We start from the raw sequence: 14,404 nt of genomic DNA on the forward strand, positions 1-14,404 counted from the left end.
TGTTTCTAGAAGTCTTTCTAAAAACACGTCCTGAAAATAAGAAAAGAACTACCCCAAGTGAGGCATCTCTGGTTATGTTATTGGCTATGGCATTTGATGTCAAAAAAGATGATGAAAAATTGATCTCGACGATAAAGTATTTGTGGTTGACTTTTCCAATTTCGACACCGATTATGGTGCTCCCGTTACGAAATTTCGTACATGCGAATCATACAAGAGTACGTGGTACGTTTCCCCTTAGATTTTTCGGGATGTTTTTCTCGAAATTTCTACCTTAAAATGATGGAGAAAATTTGGTACCTACAAGACCTGTAAAGGCATTTTTCTTAGGTTTTTAAAAATTTCTACCCTAATATGGTACTTATCGTACACGCGAAAAATTTGATAGTTTGTTATTGACGAAGTTTGGTATCTGAAGAAAATTATTGTCCCTCGTATAGGAAGTTTCGAGGAAATAGCTGGGAAATATGTAGAAAATGGACGAAATTAAAGAAAATTCTGGGGAAATGTTGTAGAAATAGGAGGACATTTCAAATTAATGAGGAAATTGCAGGGAAATAATTGGAAAATTTGAAATTCTGAGTTAATCCAGGGGAAATTTTGAAGAAGTAACGTTAATTCCGAGAAATTTTGTGTATATTTATGTAAAGTTAAGGTAATGTTGGGATAAATACGGGAAATGGTGGCAAATTTTGGGCAATGAAGGAAAAAGTCGTGGCACACCCCTCGGTGTGATACATCTTCGGTTAGGGTAAGCTCTTCTTCGCGCATACCGTGTACCAAAAGAGGCTGCGGTTTCTTCACTAAGAGATTATAAGGAGTGATAAGTGGCTGGATAGGATTTTATGAACGACCTTGTCGATTAAAAAAAAACAGTTAAAAATTCTTACCCTGAAACTGCACCCCTCTCCCGCACACAGTGGACACATTAATATTTGACACTAATGTTTTAGTGAACCAAAGTAGACACTGAACTTATTGGGTTATTCGCGTAATTGAGCGAGGTGAGGCGGCGCAGTCGCCGATATCGAGCTTATGTCCCATCCAAGAAAAATGTCACATTTAAAAACCTTTTGTGTGAATTTAAAATATAGATGATTGCACATATCTAGAAATTATTTTTGAATGTACAGGGTGTCCCAGTTTTACGGTTTAAATAAATAACTTTTTAAACTAGAACACCCTGTATCTTTTTAGTTGTTTTGATGTTGTTTGTTAACCTTTACATTGAAAGCTATTAACATCTTGATTTTTTGTCTTATTAATTTTTATCCGAATAAAATTCCCCATAAGCAGGCTTCACTTTTTTTGAATCGTTTGAAGTTAGTGATACAGGGTGTTCACAAGAACGTTGAATCTTTGTTTCCTTGGGGGTATTCGGTGTTACATTCTCCCACAAAGCGTTCATCCCTGGTCTCTTTCTAACAAATTGTGCTTAAGTATTTTGGGGGTGAACGTAAAACCAGCGAATCTGGGGATATGGAATACCCTCAGCCATACCACCTCAGTAGGCGAAAATCGTGATAGTAAGAAAGCGAATGTTAAGTCTTGTTTCCTGGGCGGTTTTCCAGACCCCCCAGTATTAAATTCCCCCACAAAACGTTCACCCCTAAGGAATCACATTCGATGGCCCCTTTCTAAAAATTATACTGTACGTGCTAGAAGCACTAAGGATTTTGAGGGTGAACGTAGAACCGGAGGGTCTGTGGAGGTATGGAATACTCCCAGCCATACCACCCTAGTACACGAAATTCCACGCATTCTTCCCCAAAACCGAAAATGCACATACCACTCATTTTTTGGAAAGCAGGTCATATGAAGTATCTTCAGAAGCTCGTGGAGTATGGAATAAATGCCAAGAAGCCAGTCTTTTATGAAAAAATACCACAACAGTCCTTAGGGTGAAACGTTTTGAGAGAGAACGTAGCTCTGGAGGTTATGTAATACCCCCCCACCGTTACAAAGATATTATGATGCATGGAAGAATTAAATTGTTCTTGTTTCTTGCGAGACTCAGTTCCTCAATTCTTCCCCAAAACGTAACGTGACATACCACATAAACTATCAGTTTAGGAAACCAAGAGAAGTCTCGCCAGGAAACTGATGGATTATTATGGAATACCTGCTAGAAATGCAAGATCTTGTAGTCTTTTGTGAAAAAATACTGAATGTTTTGAGGGTGAACGTGACACCGGGGGGTCTGGAAGCCATACCACCCCAGTACACAAAATTCCCACATTATTCTCCAAAACCGAAAATGCTGTCTGGGGGGGGGGGTATGAAATACTCCCCAGCGCGACAAAGATATGAGGTATGGAAGAGAAGATTGAATTGTTGTTGTTTCCTAGGGGACCCCCCAAGACTCCTCGGTTCATAGCCATAGGAAGCACCGCCAGAAGCTCGTTTTTGTAGTCTTGTGAAAAAATACCACAATATTCCTTAGGGCTGAATGTTGTGACTGAGAATGAAGCACCGGGAGGTTTTGGGGGTATGGAATACTCCTCAGCGTTACAAAGATATTATGATGTATGGAAGAGAAGGCCTCATATGTGCAAGCCATGAAGGCTTAATATTTCGAAAGACCAAGGAACCTTCTAAAAGCGCTTAAAGACTGTTACAGTGAAAAACTTTGATCCGCTCTTTAAGGCTTTTTTAGCGCTCTCCGCAACTCGGAAGATTTCAAAACGCCCCTCTTGATGACTTTTGAAATTTTTCAAATATTACAAGCTACACATAGGAGCTCTTTTAAACTTGGGAAGGTTCAGTAGAAAACAGTAGCACACTCTTACTTTAGGACACCCCAGAAAGCTTTGTACACTTTTGAAGGTAAATAAAGGCGCACGTCTTAATGGCCTTTGGACAATTCTTACATTGTCTAGGCCTCTCCTAAAGTGTACACGATTATTAATAGTGATATTATTAACTGTGAGTGTGTAAATTTTGAAAAAAACAAGGATTTTTAAAGAAGAAGTAAGAAAACGTTATATGTAAGTACAGAACATTTTCTTGAACGTTTTGCTTTTCTTTGTAAAATTTGAAATGCACAATTTGTCATTTTTTAAGAGTAACTTAGGTTTGTAATATAACATCTCTCTCCTCTCCCATGCCGCTCTCTTTTCACTCAGATTATTTAACTTATATGGAAGTACATGTTTCACCCTTAACTATACAATACGTCAATAATAATAATAAATTGCATATATCTCGTTGCAGTAACCTTTTTCTCGTTTTTGAAGGATCTTAGATCACAAACAAGGCCACTCCTTCGTTATGCTACTGGGAAAATACCAACCCACGGACCTTGCACCATTCACAAAGGTCACAAGCTTGGTCCAAAACCGTACCTTCTGCCAGTGATGGATTTTCCCAAAGGTTTAGGGTTTCTTTTGCGTGGATTTTGTGCGGAGCCCACTGGAGGGCTCCGGCCCTATTAGCTTCTGCCTGGCCGGAGTGACCCAAATTAAAAAGTGAATTAGGGGGTTCATGAGCACAATTTTTGATGTGCTGTACACTAATCGGTCGAAGAGAAAAATTATGCTGTCTTCAACTCCACTACTTTTCCGGTTTCCCTTAATTTATACTTCCGTGCCGCCTACAGCCTCTTCAGTTTTCAGTATAAGCTTTCTCTAGATTTCCCTTCGACCTTATTATTAAGATAACGTTCGAGTTGCCAATGTTACTCTTCAAGTATCAATTTGACAATATCGACGGCGGGCGGAGATAAACTCCAAAATTAGAAACAGAATGTCGCATTGTATGAAAAAAAAGAGCCAGATGTCGGTCTCGAGTGAAGAAAATTTAGATACACGTTAGCGTTACCAACACGACCGAGTTAATCAAGTGTTGACCGTTGAAGTTCTAAATTTTAGAAATGTCAAACGCGTGTATCGCCTTTTTCCCTCCATACGCTTCAATGACGTAACGGGAATAAAGCGAGCATAAACTCATCTCTAACCGTTCGTTTACTTTTATCATTTCCCTCTTCCTTTTCGTCGGGAGCCCTGGCCTGCTTAGTTTTAAAACTTAAATTTCGTAGGGAAGAATGTCTTAGTTACATAAAATCAATAAAGCTAGTCGGCACAGTACAAAAGCTTTTCGGGAACTACATCTTAAAATACTTGCTGCTGGAAGAATCCTTATTACCGGTGGCGCGTAATCCGCCCTCCTTTCTTTAATTCCAATCGAAATCTTTTACATGCAAAATATGAAAAAAGGCGTCATCCTATGCGAAATCGATACTAGTGTATTTAATTGTTTTTTTCGTCGCGGAGGGGCGGAAAATGCGATCTTCCCCTTAATTAACCTTTACATTATTGCAGATCGTTAATCTCATGTAATAGGTTACCTCATTTGATTTTTTATTTTGTCGTTAATTTTATGTGTCCACCGAAATTAGACAACAGAAGGTCGCAGTTTTACAATGCAATCGTTTTATGTCTATACTCGTAGATGTGGGAATTTAAGGGGATAGGGGTGTTTAATTAAGTCATAATTATTTGCCAAAACGAGTACGTGCTGAGGGGGTGAAAAATTATGGTTTAATATCCATGCAATACCAGAAAAAAAAAGTTCACACTCGAAACGTAGGTGATTCCACTGTCAGATTATAGAATCTAATCTACAAACACCGACAAAGGTAGGCAAACAGAACATGGCCTTCACTTATAAAATTTTGCCATTGTAACTAGAGTTCGGGAGGTCCCTAGAATTACCGAATTTTTTGGAATGCAATTAAATTATTGTGTAGTTTTGGAAGTCCTTTGGAAGGTTGATGGAATTTTTTTGGAATTATGGCATTTACACTCTTCGAATTCTGGTGTACACATTTTTGCCCCGCGGTTTACCCCTCGCACTAGCTTTTCAGAATTAGGTGCTAATTGGGTACTAATACTGGGAAAAATGTGCTATTACTTATCAAGCAAATACCGCATAATTTTTCTTATCCCTCCTGCCATTACATTCAATTTTTTCTAAACCATTTCAGAAGTTGGTGCTAATTAGGTGCCAATAACAAAAATTTAGTATTTTAGCTGTTAAGCACAAACAAGTTATTTGAGTGGTGCTAACTTACTACACCCTCACACCCAATATAAAAAAATGTGCCAAATTTTTAACAGAACAACTTCCGAACTGAAACCAAAATCGCGCTTTTGGAAGTGGCTTCAAAAAATGGTAGGTGTAGGGAAAAAACGTTTCGCACGAAAGTTTATTATTTTCCGATGTAAAATGTAAGAATATTCAGTCAAATTCTATTTGAAAAAAATAAGTTGCCTAACCCTTGATTCTTTTAAGGGACGTTATGTGAAAATGGGCATAGAGTCATTGTGAAGAATATTTTATATAAATCATTTTTTGATATCTCCGAGTTTTTGCAATAATCTCAAGATAAATGGGACACCATGTATATAAATTAATTGACATGCAAATATAAGATTACGAAACTGGTAGTGGTAGTATAACCTGATATTTCCTGTATGACACATTTGTTGAAATTTTAACATGTCCAAAAAACGGTAATCGCAATAGCCACCTAGATCTAGCTAGGAAGCTACTAAATAATGATAATATGTAGGCACATAAATAAATATCAATTTTCAACAGTTGACAATATTACTATCAATTTAAAATTCTCACTGGAATTCATTAGAATTCTTTTTGGAATTTGCTGGAATTCAATGACATTGTTTGGAAATCAATGGATTTCTTTGGAAGTCCATGGAATTTTTTGGAATTCAATTAAATTATTGTGCAATTTTGGAAGTCACTTGGAACTCCTCGCACTAGCTTTTCAGAATTAGGCGCTAATTAGGTGCCGATAGCAAAAATTTAGTGCGTTTGTGGTCAGGCACGGAAATAATTTATTTGTTGCAATAAATAATTAGACGATAGTGGTAAAACTTATATTTTTATATATTTTAAATATATCAAAATATTTATATTTTATATATATATCAAAATATAAGTTTTACCACTATCGTCTAATTATTTATTGCATCAACTTAAAAATGGAGCAATACATCAAACACATAATTTATTTGTATTTATTGAGAATCCAACAAATCATCTGATCAGGTAGAAAAGTAAATCGAAATCAATCAGTCACTGGGCAACCTTTAAAAACGCACGATTCTTTTTAATTAATGTTTCTCTCGGAAGAAAGAGATAGAGAGATAGGATTGGAAGGCTGTGAAATTTTTTGAGATATACTAATTTACTGATACTAATATTGTTGTTCTCTATGGAACAGAAAATTGGATCCCCTAGTCCACATTTTTGGTGGATTAGGCGGGCCACTTTGTAATTTTTTATTCAAAATTTTACTCGAAAAAGTATGAAGAATTTATTCAGAACTTTTTTTTGTCTTGGCGAAATATAAGCAAATTTTTGGGTTTTCGGGTGGTATTCTTGTACCCCGCAGAGGAAATTATGACGAAATGGGAAATCTTATACAAGGATACGAAAAAGTGAAAGAATTTCAAGTTAAACGAAACAACTTAGCGCCTCCATAGTGCCTCAGTGATCAATCCTTCTTTATTTCAAAATTATTAAAGAATTCTAGGAGAAGCTTAATACTCAATCAATACCACGAAATTTAAAGAATCCGAAAAACTTGAGAGTTTACTATTGATAATTCTTTTAGAATTAAAAAAAAGTTCACTTTTGACGCTTTTAATTTTTTTATGACTTACTCTTTCTAACATATGAGACACATTCCCCAAAATTTGCCTTTAAATAGATGAATCATTGATTTAATTGATGCCTAGTAGTTCTACCAACGTGGATATCAAAAACCCTAGAACTCCGGGGGGGGGGGGGCTGAACAATTGCAACGCCATTAATGAGGGACTAGTTTACATGTGCAATAGTGTTCTCTAATTAATATAATAAAATAAATTACACAATCACATTTTAGAAAAAATAAGCAAAACCGTCAAAAATAGCTTTGCACTCGTAAATCAATACAGGAAAAAAAAATTCTCAATCTACAAATTAGGTATGTTGTTATTATCTGTTGACATCGTATCCGATATGAAATTGGTTTTGTATAAGAAAATGAAAAACAAAGAAGTTTTCCGAAACGTTTACTCATTACCAAAATTAGGTCGGACGTTTCCGTATTTGTAATTTCGCAATCCCCGGAAAAAAAACCCACGCGTAGAGAGCTTTCGTAAAAATTACACATCAAGAATAAAAGGTTGGCAGAACATGAATCAATACAAATATTCATTGTAAAAAGCGCACTACAGGTGGTTGTTTGGAAGTCGAAAAACAAAAGGAGCGTTACGTGTTCTACTCGAATAGACTGTGCAAAGTTGCCCATATGTACACAGGATGATATTCTAGACTTTATTATTTTATGCAAATAGACCTGCGAGGGAAACTCCTTTTTGAACATTATCGCCATTTCTCTATTTTCCCCCCACAAAAGCATCAAACGCCACTTCCTCCAAATTGTAGTTCTAATCGCAGATTTGCTGATAACAAGCAAAGAACTACAATTATAGGATTACGATAAGGAAATACGTCACGTTTCATTTTTCGAATTGATTTCATTGTCAAAAGTTGCCCTGAAATATTTTACCGGAATCCGTCCGTGTAGGTCGCTTGTTTTGGCTTGGGGATGTTGTGTACAAAACACAAAACAAATGCGACATGGTCTCCACAAAGCAACGAATGATATACAATTTGTTGACTGCTCGATCACCAAGAAATGATACATGTGTTTTTTGGTGACCTAAATATTTTTACTCAAGGATGCCAAAATCGTCATTAACAATCAATTTTCTTGGGAAAATCGATTGCTCAATGCCCATGAAGTGGTCCATGTCACATGTGTATTTTTGGGCAAAAAATATCACATTCGTTATTTATGTATGGATTTTCTTGAGAAGAAGACCTCGTATCGGCTTCAGATTTTCGGCATATATTTTTCTTAATCCTTATTTATGCACAAATTTTCTTAGGAAAAAAACTAAATGCGATTGTTGAATGCCCAAGTCATTTGTATACCTCTGTTATACATGTACTGCAGTGGTATGGAAGAGTTTAAAAATCTTGAAGAAAAGAAACTGAAGAATACGAAAATCATGAACCTGAAAGTTGGAAGAATTAGAAAAAAATGAAGCCTTGAATGCAGATGAAAAGCAAAACTTTTCTTATTAATTTGGGTGCGTAGAATCCAAAACAATTCGTACTTTTTCGATCAGACTTCTCAATCAAAAGTTTTATGGACTAGAAACCAATTTCGAAAGAAAATTCAAAGGGCTGTAAGTTTTGAACTAGTAGCCCAATCTTGGAACTGTTTGAAATTATGGATTCTACAGGCCACATTCTATAAGAAAATTTTTTTTTCCGGGTCGATCTGAGACAATTTATTTTTCGGGGCTCAAATAAAGGGCAGTGTATTACCTTCCTTTTTTACCAAAAAATCGACTGCACCAAAATTTCTCGGGAAAACACTTTTTCTTATTAATTTTGGTGCGTAGAATCTAAAACAATTCGTACTTTTTCGATCGGACTTCTCAATCAAAGGTTATGGACTAGAAACCAATTTCGAAAGAAAATTCAAGGGCTGTAACTTTTGAACTAGGAGCCCGATCTTGGAACTGTTTGAAATTATGGATTCTACAGTAAGGATCCGAAGAAGAAGTGGAATGAAAAGGATTATATTCTTTAGAGCTTGCTCAAAGGTTCTCGAAAGGTTCCCCTGAGGTTCTTTTTTCTTCCCGAGATTATTAAAGGTCCTTCTTTGGGATATTTTTGGTTTTTAAACGTTGTGAGTGTTCTCTCTTAATGAGCGGGTCCAGGTTCGATTTCGAGTTTTTTTTTTAGAAAATTCAAGACTTTCTATTGTCAAAGTTTAGTGCGATCTTTTGCCATAGTACCGTTCTTCCTTCTTTTCCCGCTATCTTAATTTACCATGACAATTTTATTTACAATAAACAAATATTAGACAGATATAATAAAGGACGTTTTTAATTGGATTACGAAAAAAACTGCTTAAACTATAAAAATAAGTTAGTTAAACAAGATAAGATTTGGAATAAATTAAATACTGTTTGCAACATACTATCGGTACCCGAAACGATAAGCGTATCGCTCCTTAAAAAGTGCAACTTCTCTAATCCGGACCATTCACGAGGAAAGTAAATCGGAGATTTTTCGGTTGGGAAGCGATTAACTTACTGAATGCTTTACCTATCCAAATTTGATAATAGCCAAATTTAGGATTTGTTTATGTTAAACGATTGCAAATTAGTTTGTTAAAAAGTTATCTAAAGTTTATGAAATCTAGTCAAATTATGATAAGATAAGGATGTAATTTTTCGTAACCTTCGTTTTATAATATAACCCACTTTTATTTACCGCATAGTTTCTTCCCGAAAATATTTCACATTTTTCGCCGGTCAATCACGCTTAAATTAATGCCAAAGGCTACAGTAGAAATGAAGGACCTTATCCCCCACCGATTGGTGTGGGCGTGGCTTATCGTGACTTATACAAGGTCACAAGCACTCTACTCCACAAATCTCTAAAACGCTAATGCCGATTGTCAAGAACCAGAACTGCGGAAAAATGGTGCCATTGCAATTCCTTTACGCTCATCCCCGTTTCGCTTCATTCTGTCTCCTCGATCTCCTCTCGCATAAATGCCTAAGGTAAATAAGAAAGCATGCCCCGTTTCCTGTATTGAATTTTGACCGGCGCTTACACATCAATTGAAGTGATTAGGCGAAATTTTGTTCGCAATTAACCAATTAATAAATAAGCTCTTTATCTTTTCCCGTACTGCAACGTGACATGTTATCACAAGGTGGTTTATTAATACCATTTTGAAACATATTATCTCTAATACCGATCGGCTTACACGAGGGCTATACAAAAAAAATGCAATTATCTTATCGGGCTACGTACAGATAGTCGAAAACTTGTTTGTGAGACTGAGATATCCATTAGGAAAATGTACTCGTAGTTAGTCAAAATTATGTTATGGCGTTGAAGAGCCACTTAAATTGCAGTGAAATATCTCAGTATGCTGATTTTCAACTCGAATTTTGTGTTTGAAGTCACAAACCGATACCGACATTTTGACGCCGAGTAAGGATAGTTTGATATAGCTATAACAAGAACAAACATATCATCCCCTATTACAACTTCAATTCACGATGCTAGAAACGGAGGGTAGCGGACTCTTACCGAATGCAGAGCGGAGGCCTCAGATTTCATGGTTGGTGAGCTTAGAGGCGCACCACGCTCTGATATTTTATCGGGTTCTTCCAAGCGAGTCCCACGAGTATTGGAGAAAAATCTGTCACCTATCGCAGAGCTCCATACGGCAGGAAAGGTGTTTTGAAAACTGGAGTAACCCTATGCTCCAGGGTTCGCTTACTAAATACCGGTGTTCACCTATCAGCCCGTCAGTGTAAGCTGTTCCACCTGGGACTTAAGCTTTTTTTTTAATGAGGTTAACTTGTCTTGGGCACATGACATCCTAATATCCGTGAAACATGACCACAAACGACTTTCTGATGGATGGTTTTCCGTCACATTCACAGGGCCATCCCCCTATCCACCACTTGGGGACGTGTCCTGTAGGGAGCCATCGTCCACATACAGGATGGGTCCCGGGTAGGGGGTCCTTATTCATTCAGAATCGGTAAATGTCTCAAAAATATTTCAGGCACAGCAGAAGAAAAAGTTAGACCCCTCCAAAGGATGTGCTTGTACTAAATAATGTCGAATTTTACTAAAAATTCCGTAATTTAATGAGGACTAGGAAGATCTCTTTCATGCGGAATTATAGGGGTTGTTAGTGACACTTTTTAGCATAATCGGTCAATGTCACAAAAATAATTGAGGCACAGCAGAAGTTACACCCCTCCAAAGGACGTGCTTGTACTAAATAATGTCGAATTTTCCAAAAAAATTCCGTAATTTAACGAGGACTAGGAAGATCTCTTTCATGCGGAATTATAGGGGTTGTTAGTGACCCTTTTTAGCATAACCGGTCAATGTCACAAAAATATTTGAGGCACAGAAGAAGTTACATCCCTCCAAAGGACGTGCTTGTACTAAATAATGTCGAATTTTCCAAAAAAATTCCGTAATTTAACGAGAACTAGGAAGATCTCTTTCATACGGAATTATAGGGGTTGTTAGTGACCCTTTTTAGCATTATTGGTCAATGTCGCAGAAATATGTGAGGCACAGCAGAAGTTACACCCCTCCAAAGGACGTGATTGTACTAAATAATGTCGAATTTTCCGAAAAAATTCCGTAACTTAATGAGGGCCAGGAAGATCTCTTTCATGCGGAATTATAGGGGTTGTTTGTGACCCTTTTTAGCATAATCGGTCAATGTCACAAAAATATTTGAGACACAGAAGAAGTTACACCCCTCCAAAAGACGTGATTGTAGTAAATAATGTCGAATTTTCCTAAAAAATTCAGTAATTTAACGAGGACTAGGAAGATCTCTTTCATGCGGAATTATAGGGGTTGTTAGTGACCCTTTTTAGCATAATGGGTCAATGTCACAAAAATATTTGAGGCACAGCAGAAGTTACACCCCTCCAAAGGATGTGCTTGTACTAAATAATGTCGAATTTTACTAAAAATTCCGTAATTTAATGAGGACTAGGAAGATCTCTTTCATGCGGCATTATAGGGGTTGTTTGTGACCCTTTTTAGCATAATCGGTCAATGTCACAAAAATATTTGAGGCATAGCAGAAGTTACACCCCTCCAAAGGACGTGCTTGTACTAAATAATGTCGAATTTTCCAAAAAAATTCCGTAATTTAATGAGGACTAGGAAGATCTCTTTCATGCGGAATTATAGGGTTGCTAGTGACCCTTTTGAGCATAATCGGTCAATGTCACAAAAATATTTGAGGCACAGCAGAAGTTACACCCCTCCAAAAGACGTGCTCTTACTAAATAATGTCGAATTTTCGTACAAAATTCCATAATTTAATAAGGACGAGGAGGATCTCTTTCATACGGAATTATGGGGTTGTTAGTGACCCTTTTGAGCATAATCGGTCAATGTCACAAAAATATTTGAGGCACAGCAGAAGTTACACCCCTCCAAAGGACGTGCTTGTACTAAATAATGTCGAATTTTCCTAAAAATTCCGTAATTTAATGAGGACTAGGAAAATCTCTTTCATGCGGAATTATAAGGGTTCTTAGTGACCCTTTTTAGCATAATCGGTCAAGGTCACAAAAATATTTGAGGCACAGCAGAAGTTACACCCCTCCAAAGGACGTGCTTGTACTAAATAATGTCGAATTTTCCAAAAAATTCCGTAATTTAATGAGGACTAGGAAGATCTCTTTCATGCGGAATTATAGGGGTTGTTAGTGACCCTTTTTAGCATAATCGGTCAATGTCACAAAAATATTTGAGGCACAGCAGAAGTTACACCCCTCCAAAGGACGTGCTTGTACTAAATAATGTCGAATTTTCCTAAAAAATTCCGTAATTTAACGAGGACTAGGAAGATCTCTTTCATGCGGAATTATAGGGGTTGTTAGTGACCCTTTTTAGCATAATGGGTCAATGTCACAAAAATATTTGAGGCACAGCAGAAGTTACACCCCTCCAAAGGACGTGCTTGTACTAAATAATGTCGAATTTTACTAAGGAAGATCTCTTTCATATTATAGGGGTTGTTTGTGACCCTTTTTAGCATAATCGGTCAATGTCACAAAAATATTTGAGGCACAGCAGAAGTTACACCCCTCCAAAGGACGTGCTTGTACTAAATAATGTCGAATTTTCCTAAAAATTCCGTAATTTAATGAGGACTAGGAAGATCTCTTTCATGCGGAATTATAGGGGTTGTTAGTGACCCTTTTTAGCATAATGGGTCAATGTCACAAAAATATTTGAGGCACAGCAGAAGTTACACCCCTCCAAAGGATGTGCTTGTACTAAATAATGTCGAATTTTACCCTTTTTAGCAGGTCAATGTCACAAAAATATTTGAGGCACAGCAGAAGTTACACCCCTCCAAAGGACGTGATTGTACTAAATAATGTCGAATTTTCCGAAAAAATTCCGTAATTAATGAGGGCCAGGAAGATCTCTTTCATGCGGAATTATAGGGGTTGTTTGTGACCCTTTTTAGCATAATCGGTCAATGTCACAAAAATATTTGAGGCACAGCAGAAGTTACACCCCTCCAAAAGACGTGCTTGTACTAAATAATGTCGAATTTTCGTACAAAATTCCATAATTTATTAAGGACGAGGAAGATCTCTTTCATACGGAATTATAGGGTTGCTAGTCACCCTTTTGAGCATAATGGGTCAATGTCACAAAAATATTTGAGGCACAGCAGAAGTTACACCCCTCCAAAGGACGTGCTTGTACTAAATAATGTCGAATTTTCCTAAAAATTCCGTAATTTAATGAAGACTAGGAAGATCTTTTTCATGCGGAATTATAGGGGTTGTTTGTGACCCTTTTTAGCATAATTGGTCAATGTCACAAAAATATTTGAGGCACAGCAGAAGTTACACCCCTCCAAAGGACGTGCTTGTACTAAATAATGTCGAATTTTCCAAAAAAATTCCGTAATTTAATGAGGACTAGGAAGATCTCTTTCATGCGGAATTATAGGGTTGCTAGTGACCCTTTTGAGCATAATCGGTCAATGTCACAAAAATATTTGAGGCACAGCAGAAGTTACACCCCTCCAAAAGGTGTCTCAAAAATATTTCAGGCACAGCAGAAGTTAGTCCAAAGAACGTGCTTGTACTAAATAATGTCGAATTTTCCTAAAAAATCCGTAATTTAATGAGGACTAGGAAGATCTCTTTCAGGCGGAATTATAGGGGTTGTTAGTGACACTTTTTAGCATAATCGGTCAATGTCACAAAAATAATTGAGGCACAGCAGAAGTTACACCCCTCCAAAGGACGTGCTTGTACTAAATAATGTCGAATTTTCCAAAAAAATTCCGTAATTTAACGAGGACTAGGAAGATCTCTTTCATGCGGAATTATAGGGGTTGTTAGTGACCCTTTTTAGCATAACCGGTCAATGTCACAAAAATATTTGAGGCACAGAAGAAGTTACATCCCTCCAAAGGACGTGCTTGTACTAAATAATGTCGAATTTTCCAAAAAAATTCCGTAATTTAACGAGAACTAGGAAGATCTCTTTCATACGGAATTATAGGGGTTGTTAGTGACCCTTTTGAGCATAATCGATCAATGTCACAGAAATATTTGAGGCGCAACAGAAGTTACACCCCTCCAAAAGAAGTGCTTGTGCTAAATAATGTCGAGTTTTCCTTAAAAATTCAGTAATTTAATGAGGACCAGGAAGATTTCTTTCATACGGAATTATAGGGTTGCTAATGGCCCTTTTAAGCATAACCGGTCCTCCAAGG

General features: G+C 36.9%; 1 protein-coding gene across 1 annotated transcript in view; it reads left to right on the forward strand.

Moving 5' to 3' along the window:
* The window catches only part of LOC116177573 (broad-complex core protein), a 312,257-nt gene that overhangs the window by 246,676 nt on the left and 51,177 nt on the right, over window positions 1-14,404 (forward strand). The window lies entirely within an intron of this gene.

The sequence above is a fragment of the Photinus pyralis genome, unplaced genomic scaffold, assembly GCF_008802855.1.
Source record: "Photinus pyralis isolate 1611_PpyrPB1 unplaced genomic scaffold, Ppyr1.3 Ppyr1.4_LG8, whole genome shotgun sequence".
Taxonomy (NCBI): Eukaryota; Metazoa; Arthropoda; class Insecta; order Coleoptera; family Lampyridae; genus Photinus; species Photinus pyralis.